The 6000-nt window shown below is 44.5% G+C and overlaps 1 protein-coding gene and 1 pseudogene across 1 annotated transcript in view; one reads left to right on the forward strand and one right to left on the reverse strand.

Annotated features, from left to right (window-relative positions):
• The window catches only part of DNAH5 (dynein axonemal heavy chain 5), a 278502-nt gene that overhangs the window by 23881 nt on the left and 248621 nt on the right, over nt 1-6000 (forward strand). The window lies entirely within an intron of this gene.
• On the reverse strand, nt 4812-5440 carry LOC100468239 (annotated as a pseudogene).

The raw sequence follows: 6000 nt of genomic DNA on the forward strand, positions 1-6000 counted from the left end.
TTTGATGGTGGCACTGCTTTCTGTTTTCATGGGAGAGGTTGTTCCAGGAGAACCTGTACCTGGAAAAGTGGGGGATTCTGCCATTTGCCAAGGGTATCTCTTGTGACTATACACTTAGGTATTGTGGAAGTGACCACAGGATATGTTATTCTGTCTACTGGGTCATAGGCTGAGTTTATGTATCCGCTGGGTCACTACAAGATAGATATGGTATCACACATCATTTATCACTAACACTGTGCTCCCCCATTTAACTGATGGCCCACATTGCAGCTTTGCTATCTCAGAGCTGGATTTCAGTGATTTCCAAAGGTCTGGGACTCTCTTCCCCCCACGCACAGTTACACTGCTTGGGGCTGCCACCCGCAGGTCTGTGTTCTTCATGTTCCCCATAATTGGCAATTGTAGGTGACCTTGGGGCTTCTAAATCCGTGGGGCTTCAATGTCAACTTCATTCCAGACAACCAAAAATGACAGCTTAAGCAACTGATTTGCGCCTGTGGGCCATTGTCCCAGTGTCTGAAGGCAATTGGATACAAGCCAACCTCAGATTTCACGTTCCTGTGCGGAGCTGTTCTCGGAGTTTACTTCTGGTGCAATCTACTCGGCTGTTCTCAGTTATAGGTATTAGTATCCACCTTAGTTGTTGAAAGTATGAAGCACTCTAGTAGGGGCACAGCTATCAGACTGAATCATTGGAAGTTTTGAATGAAACAAACCTAGGCTGATCTAAAACCATACTACGGAACTGGGCTACTGTGGGAAATGCGACTTCTCCCTGATTCTTGAGCCACTACCCAGGATCTATCGCCTTTGCCTTATGTGCACTAGCAAAAAGCATGTCCCACACCCTGCCTTGCCCCAAGCCTCGTTTGATTTAAGATTTCACACAAGTTTGTCTGAACAGAAGAACCTACATTACATAGGGAACTCTGGCTGCAAGAGAGGCGCAGAGCGGTCTGCAAAATGTAGTTTTTAGCTTTCAGGTTAGTACAATGCAAAAAGCAAGAAGATGCGACATATATACAATGCAGTTATTCAGCTTGAGAGAGAAGCAAATCCTGCTATTTGCAAGAACATGGATGGACCTTGAGGACATTATACTAAATGAGGAGTCAGACAGAGAAAAACAAATACTGCATGAAATCAGTCTTATGTGGGATCTAAAAAAAAATTCAAACTCATAGAAACAGAGAGTAAAANACTAAATGAGGAGTCAGACAGAGAAAAACAAATACTGCATGAAATCAGTCTTATGTGGGATCTAAAAAAAATCATAGAAACAAAGAGTAAAGTGGTTACTAGGGATTGGGGGTTGGGGATTGGCACAGACATTGTTTAAGGGTACCAACTTGCAACAAGTAGTAAATAAGCCCCAGAGATCTAACACACAGTGTAGTGAATATAGACAACAATATTGTATTATAATCATTAAACTAGCAAAGACACAAAGTATTCCAAACACTAAAAAGAAATTATCATTATCTAATGTGATAGAGGTGCAAACTTTGTTATAATGGCAATCATTACCGTATATAGATACAGCAAGATAGCATGTTGTATACCTTCAATTTACTCAATATTACATGTCAAATATATTTCAATAAAAAGTAAATATAAAAAGCCAAACAAAAATCCAACAAAAAATACGAGAAGTGGATTGGCATGGGTGTTGAATGAGCCAGTCTTCAATATATGCAAGCCAGAATTTTATGTAAGGCTGAAATGAGCAAGCACGTGCTGGTACGGCCATACTAATTATTGGAGGGTTGAGTACCTTCATTTCATATGTAAGTAAACCCTGCATCAGAATCCCCACGGGCCCCCATGTTGCCCCGGCCACTATGTACCCTCACTTGGAATCCTCAAACTTTTTCAGTTTTCCAGCAATTTAAGGACTAATGCTGGGCACAGAGCTATGGGCTGCCATCTGCTCTGTGTGTGTGTGTGTGTGTGTGTGAGTGAGCATCTAAGACCCTCAGTGTCCCTATAGTTCTGCTTCTTGGATGCCTGCTATTTGCAAGCAAATAGCAATGGACTCCAAGGGGTTGGTCTGCTCCAGCAATACTCACCAGCTCCTGGGAAGTCCCATTACAGCCTGCCATAGGGATGCCCTAGTCCCTACAAGCCTCCTACCTGCCCAAACCAGCTTACCATGGCTTCTTGGGCCATCCATGTGTCTCCTCCTGGCAGATGGGGTCAGAAGCCATGGGTGGGGTCAGAAACAGTGATGGTGGCACTGGTACCCCAGTGGGCCAATGCCTGGTGCCCTTTGGGCCGGTGAGCCAGCGGTTGTGGACTCTTGCAGAAACTGGGTTCTCCTTAGGACTTTGGCTGTGAGAAAGCTGGGGTCATACATATAGCATCGCTCTGGGCCAACCATGTTCTAAAAGAAGATTTACTTGGATACTATAATTAGTGTTCCCCTCCCCCTCATTCTACAAAGGGGGAATTTGAAGCACGCAGAAGATGGTTGACACCAAAGCCCCAGAACTGTCCTTAACCACGTGAGCCCACCATCGCTCATGGAACCTGAGTGGTTGGGTTTGATTTTAAATATGATATGTCAGCAAACACCCTGGAAGACTTACTTGCTTATTAGTTTCCTATTGCTGTAATAAATGCACAAACTTGGTGACTTAAAACAACCCAAATTTATTTTCACACGGTCTTGTAAGTCAGAAGTCCAAAGTCAGTTTCACTGGACTCAGATTAGGGTTTTGGCAGAAATTCCTTCTGGAGCCTCTAGGGGTCAGTCCATTTTCTTTCCTTTTCCAGCTTCCGGAGGTCACTGGCATTCTTGGCTCATGGCATCTGTTTGCAGCACACTAACGTTCCTTCCTCCACATTTGCATCTTTCTCACTGACCCTCCTGGCTCCAGCTTCTTTGTTTTTGTTTTTAAAATATTTTATTGGTTTTTTTAAAATTTTTTAAAGATTTATTTATTGATTTGGGGGAGGAGGGGCAGAGGGTGAGGGAGACTCCCAAGCAGACTCCATGCCAAGCACAGAGCCGGTGGTGAGGCTCGATCCCACCACCCCGAGACCATGACCTGAGCTGAAACCAAGAGTCAGATGCTGAACTAAGCCACTGAGGCACACCAATATTTTATTTATTTATTTGAGAGAGAGAGACAGAGAGGGAGAGAGCTCCTGGGCTTGTGAATGGGGGGAGGGAGCAGAGGGGGAGAGAGAGGGAGATAATCTCCAGTAGAATCTGCTCTGAGCACAGAGCCTGACGTGGGGCTCGATCCTGTGACCCTGAGATCACCAGCTAAGTTGAAACCAAGAACTGGATGCTTGACCAACTGAGCCCCCCAGGCCCCCCAACCTGCTTCTAAAGCTGATTATGTTGGGCCTACCTGAATAAATCAGGAAGATCTCTCCTCTCCCCAAATCCTTAATTTATTCACATTTGCAAAGTTCCTTTTTCCATGTACATTAATATATCCACAGGTTTATGGGATTAGGACATGGACATTTTCAGGGACTGAATGATAATGTTATTACTGGAGATTTTGAATATGTAAAAACCTCAATATTTATGAGGATCAGGAAAATTTTGAAGGTGTTTGCTGTTAATTTAGTAGAAACTGGGTGAATATCCAGCCCCATGACAAATATAGCTGATAAATTCTCTAAGACTATGGCACCCAATGACTGTGAAATTAATGGGGGAGATTTGTTGGAAGAGATCGATGCAGTTCTCCTTGTCAGATAATACCTTAGGCCAGGCACGTATTTTAAGCTGACATGTGCTAGAACATAAGATTTTGTTAGTTGTTTTATAATATATATAATTTAGCTTATTTAGAGGATAAATGGGGATGTAAGAACTGATATTAATTTTTGTTTTGTTAAATATTATTAATATCCCCCCAACAATAAATACTTGAAGGGCTCATTCTAGTAGAAGAGATGAGTCATGTGAACACATGGTTACACTGTGTTGTGCTCTGTGCGAGGGTGGAAGGGGGTAGTGATAGAGAGCCGGGAGTGACACTTGGGAAAGCTTTACTATGGAGGTGGGTGAGTCCTAAGCAAGCTGGAAGCAAAGAATAGGAACTTACCAAGTGGACAAGGTGCAGGGCATTTTTCACAAAATAGCAAGATTGGAACCCCCCAGTGTGTTTTGGGCATTGTGGTATTACTAGAGCAGATGGTGTGAGGGGGTGTAAAGGGAGGAGGTTTCCCCAAATGAGTGAGAAGAAAGCCTGGAGCCCCAGAGCAACAAGACAATGTGGTGTGTCTGCTCAATTCACAATATTCACACCATGCTGTCACTCTTCTCAGGCCTTATCCTACTTGAACTGTGTGTAGCTTCAAACACTATAAACCACTGAAAAATTCTTAGCTTTTTATTATGGAAAATTGGAAGAATAATGAAACCTCTGTGTTACCGGTCACCCACCTCAACAGTTAACCACATTCTCTGGTGGTTTTGGAGAATTGTTTTATTTATTCTTCTCCATTGTTATAGTGGCTGGAGAATTTTGAAAAAAAAATTATTTTATTTATTTATTTAGAGAGTGTGAGCAGGAGGGGGGCAGAGAAAGAGGGAGAGAGAGAATGTCAAGCCAACTCTGAGCTGAGTGCAGGGCCTGACATGGGGCTTCATCCCATGACCCTGAGATCATGACCTGAGCTGAAATCAAGAGTTGGATGCCCAACCAACTGAGCTACCCAGGCACCCCATGGCTGGAGGATTTAAAGCAAATACCAAATATCACATTATTTCACCCCAATACATCAGTATGTAGCTTTATTGATTGATTGATTGTACTTTTGGTTTTATAATTTCTCAGTTCCTCTCAGTAAAAATATAATAAGACATTGCCACCGTCTTCCCCTCCAGGGGGCGACCCATCAAGCCTGTCAGTCTGGGCCACTCCAGCGGTTCCTAGCTCATGGAGCAATACATACAGGGCATGGTTCCATAGATCTGTTTGCCTACGACAAAATTTGTTGTTCATACTGTTAGCCTCTTGGGAAAAGAATTCGGTGAGTTCATTCTCCTGTTCCTCCACAATGTTCTCACATGCAAATTTGGGAGTGCCCCTGATGTCTGAATCAGTCCAGATGGCCTGTAGGTCCAGTTCGTTGGATTCTCCATTGCGGCCCCCTACACAGTCGTAGTTCTTGCGGTGGGTGGGAGGGTCAGTCTGATCCCCATGCTCCTTCATCTGGTCACATACCTCCAGCAGTTGCTCTGTGAGGTGGGCCTCTGTGCGAGCATAAGTCACCTCTACCACTGACTGGTGACCATCGGGATTGATTTGGAAAGAGCCCGTCCGAATGGTCTTTTTGGGATCCACCTGGGCAGTTTCCCAATCTAGTTCAGGGCCCTGCAACCTCCACAGTGTAGATCCGGGCTCCTCTGAGCCTCGGCCACTCTCAGCAGGACCCCTAGAAGCAGGGCCTGTCAACCCCAGCCTTTCATCTTTAGCCTAATGGGGTTGCCCCTCCTCTGCTCCTAGGGCCACCACCATGGCCCAGGCACCCAAAGGTGCCGACTCTCACTTTAGCTCCCAACCCTAGCACCTGGCTGCCGGGGAGTGGAGTATGAAGCTTTAGTAAATAAAGACTTAAAAAACATATTTACAGTATTATACCCATCCAATAATAAGTTTTCAATATCTTTAGTACTCATTCCATGCCCCCCCCTTTTTAGAGAGAGAAGATGCACACACCAGCGGGTGTGGGAGGTGGTGGGAGAGGGGCAGATGGTAAGGGAGAACGGGAATCCTAAGCAGATTCCACTTCCCCTGCACAGAGCCCAACGGGGGGCTCCATCTCACCACCCTGGGATCATGACCTGAGCCGAAATCAGCCACTCAACCGACTGAGCCACCCAGGTGTCCCTCCATGCCCTTTTTGTTTGAACATGAAAAAATAGTATCAATTTTTTAAAAAGAGCAATTCCTAAAAATGGGAAATAAATTGAAAAAGAAGTGCCCCTAAATATGTCTCAAATTAGTGGCTTTAACCATAAACAGAAAA

The sequence above is a fragment of the Ailuropoda melanoleuca genome, chromosome 3 (assembly GCF_002007445.2).
Source record: "Ailuropoda melanoleuca isolate Jingjing chromosome 3, ASM200744v2, whole genome shotgun sequence".
Lineage (NCBI taxonomy): Eukaryota > Metazoa > Chordata > Mammalia > Carnivora > Ursidae > Ailuropoda > Ailuropoda melanoleuca.